The sequence below is a fragment of the Acinonyx jubatus genome, chromosome A1, assembly GCF_027475565.1.
Source record: "Acinonyx jubatus isolate Ajub_Pintada_27869175 chromosome A1, VMU_Ajub_asm_v1.0, whole genome shotgun sequence".
NCBI lineage: Eukaryota > Metazoa > Chordata > Mammalia > Carnivora > Felidae > Acinonyx > Acinonyx jubatus.
This window is the reverse complement of record NC_069380.1, coordinates 54398433-54412674: the sequence shown is the minus strand read 5'-3', so window position 1 is coordinate 54412674 and position 14242 is coordinate 54398433. Positions and strand designations below refer to the sequence as shown.

Below are 14242 nucleotides of genomic sequence, written 5' to 3'. Positions count from 1 at the left end.
ATGGTATTTTCTTTTGTTCATTAATTGTTTTAATGTTTATTTATTTATTTTGAGAGAGAGAGCAAGTGGGAAAGGGGCAAAGAGAGAGGGAAAGAAAGAATCCCAAGCAGACTCTACGCTGTCAGCACAAACCCCAGGCAGGGCTCAATCTCATGAACAGCGAGATCATGACCTGAGCGAATATCAACAGTGGAATGCTTAACTGACTGAGCCACCCACCTGCCCCTCTTCTATTCATTTAATCATACATCTGTATACAGCTTCTTATGAGTTTCTTCATTTCTTAATTTAGCTTTGTTTTCTTCCAATATTCATTCCTCTATAACTTACTTCAAATTCTAGAAATTTGCCCCATAGTGTTTATATGTTTCATGTCCTTAGCTGAAGAAATAATATTTTGCAATCTCAATGTTTTATGGGGTAGGAGGCAGGAAATGAGCTTCTTTTTATTTACTTAGCTCCCAGCTATGATTAAACTAGATAAGCTGAGAATAAAGTCCCTATACCTTTATTAATATCTTTCTTTAAACTGTGGAATGTATAATGTAATCATATATCTATAGTTACAAAACTCAATATTTGTTTACTGCTTTAGAATTTGTAAGATTTTCACATATAATTTTCTTATAATTTTTTACAACAAAGAAATGTGGACCACTCCTCTCCACCCAATGTTCCCTCCATAATTTTTTCTATTATTATTTTCAAATAAATTTTATCATCTAATATGTTGATTCTTATCTATTATATCCATTTCCTTTTTGATTTTGTTTATTTGGTCCCTCTCTACTCCTATCCCACTAATGAATTAAGATTTTTGAGAACAAGTATTTTGTTTTGTTTAGTGCTATGTCTGCAACATCCAGAACATTTAATGGAACATACCTGGACATCAATAAATTATGGCTGAATAAATATAAAATGAAATTATCCCAAATTTGACTTCATAAGTGAAGAAAAATTAAGGATATAGATTTTTCCTAAATATATAGAGCTATTAGTACAAAGACAGTATTTGACTCATGTTTCCTGCTTCCAAATCCAAAGTCCTTCCAATAAATTTAATTGGAATAAACATCTATTGATTGTTTCCCATTTACATGATTGAACATGTGTTTTTCAAGAAGGTAAAAGGAATCTCTAGTTAACAAAAGCATTCAAAAGAAAAAGGGAAATTATTCTAGAATGTTATTTTCTGGGGTTATTATTTATTTGTTTATTTTACTTCTAGAGAAGATTCCACAATTACTGAGAAATTGAGAGTCATCTAAATAAAGCATCCCAAATTAAAATATATAGCATTAAAATATTGAAAAAGAGAAACCCCTGAGATTCTTTGAAATGACAAGTAGAACATAATTTCCAGCAATGGGTTGTCAGTTCCCTATAAATGCAAAGCCTTTCTTATTTATAAGTGCTAAGTTGCTACAGAAACTCTTATAAAATAAAACTCAAATAAGAAAAGTATCTGAGACAATGAGCTGTAGTTTTAGTAGGGAACTTAAAGTGAATTGGATGTAGTTTAACATTTTATAATCAATGAAAACAGAAAATCATGTACATAGTGCAATTTACTAAGTTGAAACAATGTGACTAAATTATATGTAAAATGGACATATTTTGAAAGAAATGACAAATGTCATTCAGACACTCTTCAGCATGTAACTGCAAAGGAAGTACCCAGCTCATAATTTGAGAAAAATCTCTATATAGTTTTCAATAAGTAGATCCTTCACAACCTGCTGAGTTTAACATTACCATACTATTTTACTATAGATAGAAAAAAAAGCATTAAAAAAGAAAAGCTAATATTCAAGATTTTTGAATTTTTACATACTAATTTTAATTATGTTTATAAATATTATCATTTTGAGATATAGTTTAGAAATTACTTTTAAGTTTAGATCATATATTGCTCATAAGAATAGGTGTTTTATATTATTATGAGTCTTATGAATGAATAGAAGTTTATTTTAGTCAAAATTCCAAATCTTGGATAACAGAATATCAAAATATCATGATCAAATTTACTTTTTAAAGTCAAGTGTTCATGATTCTTTGAAATAATATTATGATGTTTTCAAGTGAATTAATTATGGTTGCCTTAAAAGAGCAGTGTTTTATTTTCTCTCTTTTTTTAATAGTCATAGAAGAAGTTTACTGTTCTCAAGTTTAGCTAACTGAAAAATAAAATTAGTTGTCGACTAATCATTCAGTAGAAGATTTGAACCACCTCTTTTTCGTGTTGTTTTTCCTGTAGTTACAGAACGTGGAAAATGAAGAGTATTTCAGAAAATAAACTAATGGAATAATACTCTAATCCCTGGTGAACATTAGTATTGAAGCATATTTTGTCTGGTGCTAGGTGTAGGGATGGATGTAGGAAGGGTACTCTAAGAGAAAGATATAATATTTTTGGCATATTGTAATTACTTGCAAAGGGAAAAGCAAATATCGCATATATAATTTTTTCTAACCTTAATGCCTGTTTTTTTGTTCAAATAAAACCTGCAAATAGCAGTTGTATGATTTTATCGAAATAAATTTGCTTTTGAATGCATCTTCAGGACAGCCACTTTTTTCTTCTATGTTACTTTTTTTATAAAGAAATAATAACAGCTAACATTTGGTGAATGGCTACTGTGTATCAGGCATTTTCCTAAGCTTGTCATATATTTGAACTCATTTAAACCACATGACAGCCATATTCAGTGGAAGCGATTTAGTCCCCCAGTTTTCTCATGGAGGTAGTAAATACCTTCTTTTGATCACACTGATAACATGGCAGAATGAAGTTAGGAATTAATATCAGGAATTTCAAAGCCAAAGGTTAAAAAACACTTACATCAAGACACCTTGAAGCATTAAGATGAATATTCTTATTAGCCATGTTTTTTATAACTGTTCTTTAATATTTTATATGCATATGAATTTATTTTAAGATGCGCATTTCTCTGAGAACCTTCAACATGTTTTTAGTACCCTAGTTTGAAGCCAGCAATTATATCATGATAGAATATTTTGAAAAATTATTGTTATTTCTGGCACATTTGAAAATTATTTTCTATTTTATTCAGTTACTTTACTTCCCAAATAATGCCAGACTACATTGCCCTTGTAACAAATGTAAACGCTGAAAATGAGATAACGCCCTTCTGCTTAGCTTGGTTCACTCATTTAAGTTATATACTACGAAGTGGCATTGCAGTATTATGGGATTTTATACAGATGAGAATAAATTGAACTCATATGTTACTGTGATAATTTTTGTTTACATTAGATATCATCATTTAAATCTTTTCCAAACTTTTGAATGTGATGCTAATTATGATTTGAAGAATATAACTGGCGTGGGCTTTTTTTTTTTTTTTGGATGTCTGATTTTATTTGTTACCCTTAGAAAATCTTTCCTCCCGCACTGAACTCAGACTCAGAGGTGGAAGCTCTCAGACAGGACAGCCTTTGTCTCTTGCCAATCTGTTCCTGGTGTTTTTCTTTGGCCCCCTTCATTCTCTTGCCCAAAGGTTTAGCATATTCTGCAGCCTCTTCCTTATTTTTCTTAGTACGTTGTTTCTTCAGAGCAACACACGGATGTTACATGGAGTAACAATACGCTGAATTTTGGGAGCTTGGTTGTAGGCTTCTTATCTTTATTTGGGGGCTTTCTTACAACATATTGGCAGACATCATCTTAGATTGAAAAGTTTGCAGATTCTTTTTCTCCCCTTTTAACAACGACCAAATTGAGAACACTGAGATTGGCATCCACAATGCAACCCCAAGCAGATTTGTGCTTTCTTTGTCCAGGCCTCCTTGGTCAGTAGCAGGAATGCACCTTACTCAGCAGCAGGTGGACATGGCCATGGGTCTAGATACCCTGCTTCATGGAGAAGTCTTGATTGTCATTGCCATCACTGATTCAGACCTCATAACCCTTCCATTCTTTACCCAGAGCATCAGCAGCAACTTCTGTGGCCATATACTTCCATAAAATGTATAAATTTTGAGTTCATCATCCACTTCAATAAGTTTCTGGAAGGCTGTAGCTGGGAAAGAAATGTTCAGCTTCATCCTAGAACAGATTACCACCTCCAAGGTGCCACAAGATGAAGACATGCATGGGCTTCCTTCTGATATATTTTGGAAACAAGGTGTATTTGTAAAAGCCACCCATTCATATATTTTGTTCAACTTCTTTTGGAAGTTTTTTTTTTTCCTTTTCCTTTTTCACTTTGTAGAAATATTTGATGCATTCTGCATAGAATTTTTATATATTTGTTGGACACATTTTCTTCTAGGCTTTTAGTTATATATATTTCATTTGTAAAATATCTTTTGAAGTATAGAAGTATTGATTATTTGACTTGTTAGTTTTCTTTAGTCGAAATGATCGATCTTTTTTTGTTTTAATGAGAGCAGGGATAAGGTCTCTCATGTTTACAAATTCCTAGTATTTATACTAGACTTCAGAACAAATTAAACTTGCAAAACGTATTTTATGAGAAAAATAATAAATTATCCTATAATATTATAGATTTACATTTTTCTTTTTTTAATGTTTATTTATTTATTTTGAGAGAGAGAGAACACAAACAAGGGAGGGGCAGAGAGAGGAGAGAGAGAGAGAATACCAAGCAGGTTCAGTGCTGTCAGCACAGCGCCCGATGTGGAGCTCAATCCCATGAACCATGAGACCATGACCTGAGCCAAGATCAGAATCAGGGACTTAACCAACTGTGCCACCCAGGCACGGCTATAGTTTTACATTTTTCAAACTTTTTTGTTTTTAAGTTAATTTGATTTTATTTATTTATTTTTTTTAATTTTTTTTTTCAATGTTTATTTATTTTTGGGACAGAGAGAGACAGAGCATGAACGGGGGAGGGGCAGAGAGAGGGAGACACAGAATCAGAAACAGGCTCCAGGCTCTGAGCCATCAGCCCAGAGCCTGACGCGGGGCTCGAACTCACGGACCGCGAGATCGTGACCTGGCTGAAGTCGGACGCTTAACCGACTGCGCCACCCAGGCGCCCCAATTTGATTTTATTTTGATAACAGTGTGAAATAGGATCATTTCCCCCAAATAGGTCCTCTCATACAATTTTATGAATAAAAAATCATTTACCTACAGATTGATAACACTATTACACACAATTTCATTTGTCAAAGAAAAATTATACTGTATAATATAAGTTAAACAGGCAAGAGAGACTTAAAGAGGGAGACTTTATTTAGAAAAGAAGGCAAAGCAATAAAGGAGAGAAACTGAATCCAACCTCCACTGAAACAAAAGGCAGAAGTTTTTAAGCACCGAAGTGAGTTAGTGGAAAAGAACTGGAAGACATTAGGGGAGAAATTGGTCAATGTAATTAGGCCAATGTGTTTGCTAATTGGTGCTTACTGAAATAAGGCTCCTATCCACCCACAACGACTGAGAGACAGGGGCTCCATCTCTCTTGATGACCACATTTCATAGGGATACCTCCCAGGTCCTCAAGAAAGGCATTTCTGGGTTATAAGTTTAAAAAAAAAAAAAAAACACATCTCAAGGAGCAGAGAAAGAATTTAAAAATTTTCTGATGTAAATGTTCTGAGAAAAGGGAGATCAGGATCCTAGATTCAAGAAGAAACCTGTAGAAAGTATAGTCAAGCTGAGGAGAATGTTGCAGCTGTCTTGGTGACATTATAAATTAAATCTCTTTCTGGACTCTATTCTGTCACATTAATAAAAGTGTTTATTTCTGAATCACTTCTCATTAATTACTATTGCTGCTGATACTTTACCATCCAGACATCAAAAACTCCTTTTTGTTTCCTTCTTCTTATCAAACTCTTCTTTTTGACAATTTTCTTGTTGAAACGAGGTTAATTCCAGTTTGTAAAGTTCTTTGAAAGATTGTGTTGAGTGCTGCATTGAGTATAAAAGACACTGATGCTCCCTTTATACAAATTCCATTCTTCTCTTATTCCATGCTAACACCCACCATTTTTCCCAATACAATAATATACTCTGTTAAAGAGAAAAGGCAAAACATTTGTCAGTGTCAGATAAATGCTGGCCAGTGATTAGTAAGTGAAATTCCACTGAAGTATCTGGGATAATTTTGTTTTGTCAGTCTGGGTTCTACTGCTTCCTTATCATTACTTCATTTTTTTTTCCTTGCCAGGAAGGCAGGGGAGAAGTTGATGTTGGAATGAACATCAGCAGTCAGAGTGGAACCACCCAAAGATTCACACCACTACATCTACTCACATTTTGTTCCCAGCTGTTAACCTAAAAATTATTTATGCTCCACTCAAAACCAAACCCTTCCATATGTACCCTGGATTCTAACCTCTTTCATCTGCATAAGGACATCAATGAAAAAACACTCTTTTTCATACATAGGTTTATGAATTTATATATATATATTCATATATTCATATACCTATTATATATATATAATAGGTATATATATATGTAAATATATATATAAAATAGGTATATGTGTAAATATATATATAAAATAGGTATATATGTATATTCATATATTCATATGAATAATATATATATTCATATATTCATATACCTATTATATATGTGTATATATATATAATAGGTATATATATATGTAATATATATATATAAAATAGGTATATATGTATGTAAATAGGTATATATATGTATATATATAATAGGTATATATATATGTAAATATGTATATGTGTGTGTATATATATATATATATATATATAATAGGTATAAGTATAGGTATAGGTATAGGTATAGGTATAGGTATAGGTATAGGTATAGGTATATTTTCCCCAACTATGGCTATAAGTATTTGATTCCCCTTGAGCAAAACACATGTCAAAAAGAATAAAATAATTATGTAATTTTATTAGCATCAATACTTTCCCCATTCCTGCCTAACTCAACACCAATCTTTCAACTTCACCACATTATAAAGACTGTGTAACTTACCAAAATACCAATTAATCAATGCCACTAAAACTAAAGTCAATTCTCTTAATTTTTTGCATGATATCTCAAGAATACTTGATACAGTCCTTAAATCTATTCATTTCTTTTTCAGGTCATTTTATTCTCTTAGTTTTCCTTTTAATTCAGTAGATACTCCTTGAAAAAGATTTGTTTTGGTTTCTCCTCTTCTGTACAACCTTATATTGTTACACTGTTTCAGAGCTCCATTCTTTTTTTTATTTTTATTTTTTAAGATTTATTTATTTTTGAGACAGAGAGAGAGAGAGAGAGAGAGCATGAAAAGGGAGGGTCAGAGAAAGAGGGAGACACAGAATCTGAAACAGTCTCCAGGCTCTGAGCTGTCAGCACAGAGCCGACGCAGGGCTCGAACCCACGGACCCCGAGATCATGACCTGAGCCGAAGTCGGACACTTAACTGACTGAGCCACCCAGGCGCCCCTCAGAGCTCCATTCTTAATCCTTGCTTCTACCTGCATGTATTTCTTGTAGATAAGTTTCTGTACTAAGACTTTAAATGACATCTGAATAATCATGACCTCCACATTTTATCTCTACTATAGACAGTCCCAGACTTGTATATGTATCTCCTTGCTTGAGTTTTGTCTAACGAGTGTCAGAGTGAATTCCTGACCTACCCTGACACTACCCAGCATCCTATCCCAGTTGATGGCAACTCTGTCCTTCAAATTGATTACACAATAATTTGGAGTCATTGAGATTTCTAACTTACATTTACAGAGCTACAACCAGCCCTCAAAAGGATTCTGTTTATCTTCAAAATATGCTTCTGCTGAGATTAATGCCAGAGAAAGATAGAAGGAAACTGGGATACTGATCTTTTCATGGAACAGCTTCACAAATAATTATAGGCTCTGTCCAGAATTTTTGAATGAATAAACTCTGATTTTGTTATGTTACTGTGAACACATATATATCATAAGTCATCAAATTTAATCTTAAGTGAAATAGAGAATTGTTTTCTGTACAATATTTAGTGTATCCTTCCATGAACATCTTATATATCTCACTGTGTCCTTTAGTGATACATTCATACTTCTCTTTATTATATTCTAGTATAATTCCTATAAAATTATCCCTGGAAAATTCATAGGTGTTGCTGTAATTACTAATACATATACTTTTTCTTCTTTTATTTTTTGTTAGATTTTTAAAAAGTTGTTAATAGTATACTAGTAGTGTCTGAGTGGTTACGCATTAGCTTGACCTTTCAGCATAATATTTAATAGAAGTCATGATAGTAATGTTTATATCATGTAACTTAAAAAATATTAAGTCTGTTACAAATCATGATGTTTTCCATATTAAGACTTTATCAAATAAGGTCTCTTTTGCTAACTAGTTTTATGTTTTATTTTCTTTAATTATTTTTTTCTGTATTTTAAGATAATCTTAATTTATCTTCTTTAACCGATGATATGATAAATGTACATTCCTAGCATTCTGTGAGTGTCTTTTGTTCTCAATTAGACCTTAACATAGAAGACTCAGGGAGAACTTGTATATACTTATGTTATCTTGGGTTGAAGTTCTTTTTTACTCAACCATATTGTCTTGTAAGTCTAGTGTATAAACACTCTGCTGTCTGCCTACTCGTGTAATCTACCTTTCCCTTAAGAGTGGAACAGTGTAGGGTCACCTGGGTAGCTCGGTTGGTTAAGCATCCAACTCTTGATTTCAGTTGAGGTCGTGATCTCACAGTTGTGAGATTGAGCCCCACGTCAGGCTGAACTTGGAGGCAGCTTAAAATTTTCTCTCTCTCTGCTCCTCTCTCCTGCTCACTCTTTTTCTCTTTCTAAAAGAGAAAGAAGGAAAACAGGGGAAGGAAGGAAGGAAGGAAGGAAGGAAGGAAGGAAGGAAGGAAGGAAGGAAGGAAGGAAGGAAGGAAGGAAGCAGGGAAGGAAGGAATGGTGGAGGGTGACTTGGAGCTAGAACTTTATCCCATCCCAACTCACTAAGTGGAAACACTATCGTCTGTGAACACATCTCCTCATTGAAAACTGCTAAGAATTTAGAAAATTGTGAACAGATTAGGGATTTTGTCTGATTTCCTTGTTATAAAAATATCGATATGATTATAACCACATTTTGAAGATTGCTGATTCTAGACTGGTGTTAATGATAGACAAATTTAAATTGCAACTTTAGACTGTTCTTATTTTCTAAGCCACATTTATGGAATTAGCTTGCACAGTATTCCATTATCTGTCTCATCCTTACTATGTCATGCTGGATCCATCATTCCAACATGTTTCATGCCAGTTACCAAATATATCAGACCTCCTGTCTTACCTAAGTCTGAATATAAAAGTAACAGTGTGTGTTTGAATGTATGTTTGTCACATGACTAAAGAAATATGTTTTGTTTTCACTACAAGATCCCAGTAGAATTTTAACAAATTGAAAATTTAAGATTTTGCTCTCAAGCAATTTAATAAATTAGTCTTTAATATTTATATTGTGCATTATTTAAAAAGCCTTGCACTTTCCACTCTTTAGCTGTAATAAATTTGATTTTACTTCAATGAGAAATTCAAGGATTTCCTAACATAACCTTGCTAAATTGTTTTCTCATTGGTGCATGGTACCTCTTATAAGGCTAGTGGTTGTAAACATTTAAAAGGCATGGACATTTCAAATGTGAATAGGTCACTTAGTAATTTGCAATTCTTCACTTTCAGTATCTTTTCCTTAAACTAACACTTCCTATATTGAACACTACTGTAATACAACAGACCATTCATTTGTCAGGCATCCCAACCACTCTGATGAAAGACAGAATGTTAGGATATCTAAATTCCAATTAAATGCACTGCTGCACTCTAATCCTGCATTCAAGAAACTGGGAACAAGAGCCACATGCTGTGACCTAAATGATGCTTTGATTGATAATGCATGGCCTTTCCTCTAATTTTTAAACATGTAACTGAAAGGGAAAGATACTGTAATCATAATCAATTTGTGCTTGAGAAATGAACCATATTTAGAAGGCAAATATTACTTAAGCAGATTTTTTCAGGGAGGGAATTTGTGTATTCAGAATTTTTCATATTATATGAAGATAATGTAGCAATCAGTTTTTGCTTTAAGCTGTGTGTTTAAAGTCTTTTGTAAAAGTTCTGTTTCCATCAATGAAAAATGAGGTAGCTGAACCCAGTTTGCTTCTTTTGTTACTGGAGACTGCAAATGAATTACCACAGGAAAAACAATGCTAAATCATTGATTCAAAGTGAGAATAATTAAATGAGACTTAGTGAGTGAGAAGTGATATGAAAAAGAAAGAAACTTTTAAAGAATATTTTATTTAATGACAGATTATTAATTTGAAATATAATTAAAATATTAAAATGCAATTAGTTTTGAACATCAATTCCTAATATTTATATTACAAAGGAAAATAAAGAATAGAATACTTCCAATAGTTTTAGATAATAATTTGGCAAATTTCATCACAATAACTTTGGAAAGTTGTTTTGAGTTATTTTTAAAACTTTTTAAATAAACTATTTTGATTATCTCATTTGAAAACCACTAATGGACACAAATATTAAAATTTAGTCACGTGCAATTTGAGATGATCTCCACAAAAACATACAGCTCATGTTTCATGGTAACAGATGAAATTGTTTCATTAACTCTTCTTGATGAATGCTAGCTCAGAATTAGACTGTGTGCTCTGCCTAATCAGTCAACCCCCTACTTTCCCTCTCCATTGCTTCCTGTTCTAACCTTCCTTGTAGTTATGAAAATATCCACACCCAGGAATAATGAATCTGAAAATAGGGAGTGTTTCTATATTACATTTAGCAATAGAAAATATTTCAGTGAATTCTTCCCGAGTAATGTATCCAAGTGAATTTTGTATGTGTGTGGTTTAATTTTCTTTTTTTTTTTTTTTTTGCCTTATTCTAGCAACAATTCCAAATAGCAATTTGTTGTTTGAAGAAAATGAAAAGTAGGCTGGGGGTTCCATTACATACATTGTAGTAAACCCAATATATTATAACATATTATCAATGCAATACAGTTATAACAAGTTATCACTATTCAGTTGAACTCCACACATTTATTTACCAACAACATTTTGCTAGATGATCAGTTTCCAAATTGTTTTTCTTGGTGACTAGCTAAATTGACATGTTGTTAACACACTTGTTTCCTCACTCCCTTTTAACTATTTCATATATTGAGGGGAGTTTTTAAAAGTTTGACTAATTCTTTACAACAAGAAATTTGGAAATTGTTTTCATTCTATTGTAAAATAGTTTTATAAAATTTTCATATTATATAAAGAACTTATGGGAGCATTATGGACAGCAAAAAGTAAAGAAATGTTGACTACAACTGTCCAGATATTTAGTTCCAGCTGTGTAATAATTTTGGCCAAATGATCTTAATATTCTCAAAATTCTGTTGTTTTATGGGCTCTGCTTTTAAAGTTTTCATATTTACAGTGTGTGACTTTCAAAGTTTCATCCATGTTTTCCTTTTTTGAAGATACATTCAAATATTGTGATGGCTCAGTACATGCAAATCATTGTTTCTCTTTGTAAAGAAAGAGTGTGTAGAATGTGTACTTGCAAATATTTCAATTGAGAATTAATATGCTAAATTATATTGGAATATAATCACACTGTGAATTAATGAAATAGTAGAGAAATGTGAAAAATTACTTGCATTTTCCAAAATGGAATTCCCAAGACGTTTTTCAGAAATATTTGGATTAAAAATGAGAACTTGGCTCACCAAATGTGATTAGATAGAGATGTTTTCAAAATTTACAATAGTCACTTTCATTGGAGTTATAAATCTTAAAAGTGACTGATGTCAACTAAGTAGCTTTACCTCTTTAATTTAGCCATAGATTTTCAAGGAAACATTTTCATTTTTAGGTGTTTCTTTATTGATGGAATTTATATTTTGCCCATAATATAGGGAGTATGGCTTTCTTACATTATTCTAAATAAAAATTTTTTGATGAATTAAAAATAATTTTATTTTTTTATCTTTTTAAAAAAAATTTATTTAAACATCAGTTAATTAGTGTACAGTGTAATATAGAAATGTCTCTTATAAGCATCCTGTATTGGTGGGAAATACATCATGCTTAGAAATCTTAATAATTTATTAATGTGAAAACTTTGTTGTGACAAAACCCTAGTTTTGACCCCAACTTTGACTTTATTTAATGTACATGTAACATCATTAGGTCACATAAACCTATTGAGCCTTTTTTGGTGAGATAAAAAATTTTGTTGTTTTTATTTCACTTGATTTTTGTAAGAATCAAATAATGCCAATACAAATGATTTGTTTTTCCTTACTCAAAACTAAAACTCAATTTGATCAGTATAAATATCCTTAGTATGTTTGAGTATTTCAACTAGGAATTCAGACATTCACCCACACACACACATACACACATTTCTTTGAACTATGACTATTTTCAAACATTGTAGGTTTCATCCTAGTTACAAGCATCAAACAGAGAGATAATTGGAAACTAGCAGTTCCTGCTAAATATGATTCCCTTTGAAAAAGGGCAGTGACCTTTTTTTCTGTACTCATCGTGAAGATTCCCTGGTATTGGTCTGTGTGTTTGGGGGTCAGGGGTAGGGAACGTAGGGAAGACTTTCTTAAATATGCTTAACACATACCATTTTATATTTGATCTCTAAATTCTTTTGCTCATGTGTTTATTTATATTTTTTTATATTTACACCCAGTCTTCTATTAATGAATGTTTCTGGTTCGAGAATTGCTCATTCCAGAGAGAGCTTCCACTATGTGCTACACGATGTGAACCCAACACCACCATGGGAGAGGCCTGGGCACTGAACCTCCTCCTCCATCTCATAACCTCTCTCCACTTGAGTTAATTACCCCCAAGAATTCAGTCTTATTTTTCCTATACTCAAGTCTCTGCCAGGCTACCTCAAATATCAGAAACATTTTAATAGTTTCACACTTAGCAGTAATCTAAAATTCTTCTCTTTTAGGAATTTGCTTTCATAGGAGGCACATTTATCAGTACCTTCCCTGCAACTTTGAGATGGAAACAACCAGATAGTGAAGGGGTGGGGCAGAATTTACAATGCAAAAACACCCCTGCAGCATGTGTTTTTGAAGAGAATTTAAATAAATTGTCAGCTACCTATTTTTTTCTCCTTGGAATTATTTAGAACTTTTAAACAACAGAATTATGGAAGACTGTTGCCCGCTTTTTTTCCCCAAAAGGCATATAAATAAGTTAGAAAATAATCAGCAAGATTAAAAAATAGATGTATGGTGCATTAAAGAAAAATAAGAAAAGCCAGAGGTAGTGTTAATATGCAAATACAACAGTCATAAAACATTCTACACATTTGCTAAAATGAACCACAAATTTGGTTGTAAAATTCTTGACTGCCAAAGCCAAGATCTGTATAGAGATTTAGAATGTCCCTATGGGCTAACAACAAACAGTTCCTCAAGAGAAGCACAGCTCTCCTGATACTAAGACAGAAATAAATGTCTCCTGTGGGTCCCATAATGGAAGGATCTTAGAAGTGGTAGAGATATTAGTGTGCAGCAAGTCTAAGAGCCTATTCAGTTCCCGGATTCATTCTGCTTCGGTCTTTCTAAAACATCATATCTCTATTTGAATGAGTTCATTGGCAGAAAGCTCAGCACTAATAAGGTATTTCATTATTTAGCAGACAATTTCTACTTTTTAAAAATGTATTTCTTTTGTTTAGCCTCCTTCTATGTATAATGCTTTAGTCATAATTTTAATCTCTGGAGCAGAGTAGAACAAGAATACTCTATATTCTGTTTTTAAATAATTTAAGAATAGCTGCCACTGCTCCCTTATTCATGCATACATTCATTAAAAATATGGATTGTGTTTCTAAAATTTACTGGTGGATATAACTGTGAACACTGATAAACAAGGCTCTTACTTCCACTAGGTTTTACAAAAGAAAAAAAATATATATTTTACATACCTCTTCCTTGGGCTGAATATCATGAGTTTACCTTTTGAGAGGTACTCTTCATCCTTTGTTTCCATGCTCTGTGCCTTGGTAGCTGACTTGATTGGAATATCTAAATGGATCCTTTGCCTTTGGGATTCTGGATGGTTGGGGTTCAGACAGTGGCAAACAATAGGAAGAGAGGACTGAAGTCAGTTATTCATTTCTTCAGTGAACTCCCTATGAGAACACCATCGACTGGCTTCATCCATCAACCAAAGGTCAT

At 32.6% G+C, this 14242-nt stretch overlaps 1 pseudogene; it reads right to left on the bottom strand.

The window, feature by feature from the left end:
• Window positions 1-3396: 3396 nt before the first annotated feature.
• LOC113600832 (40S ribosomal protein S6-like) lies at window positions 3397-4071 on the bottom strand (annotated as a pseudogene).
• Between the last annotated feature and the right edge of the window lie 10171 nt (window positions 4072-14242).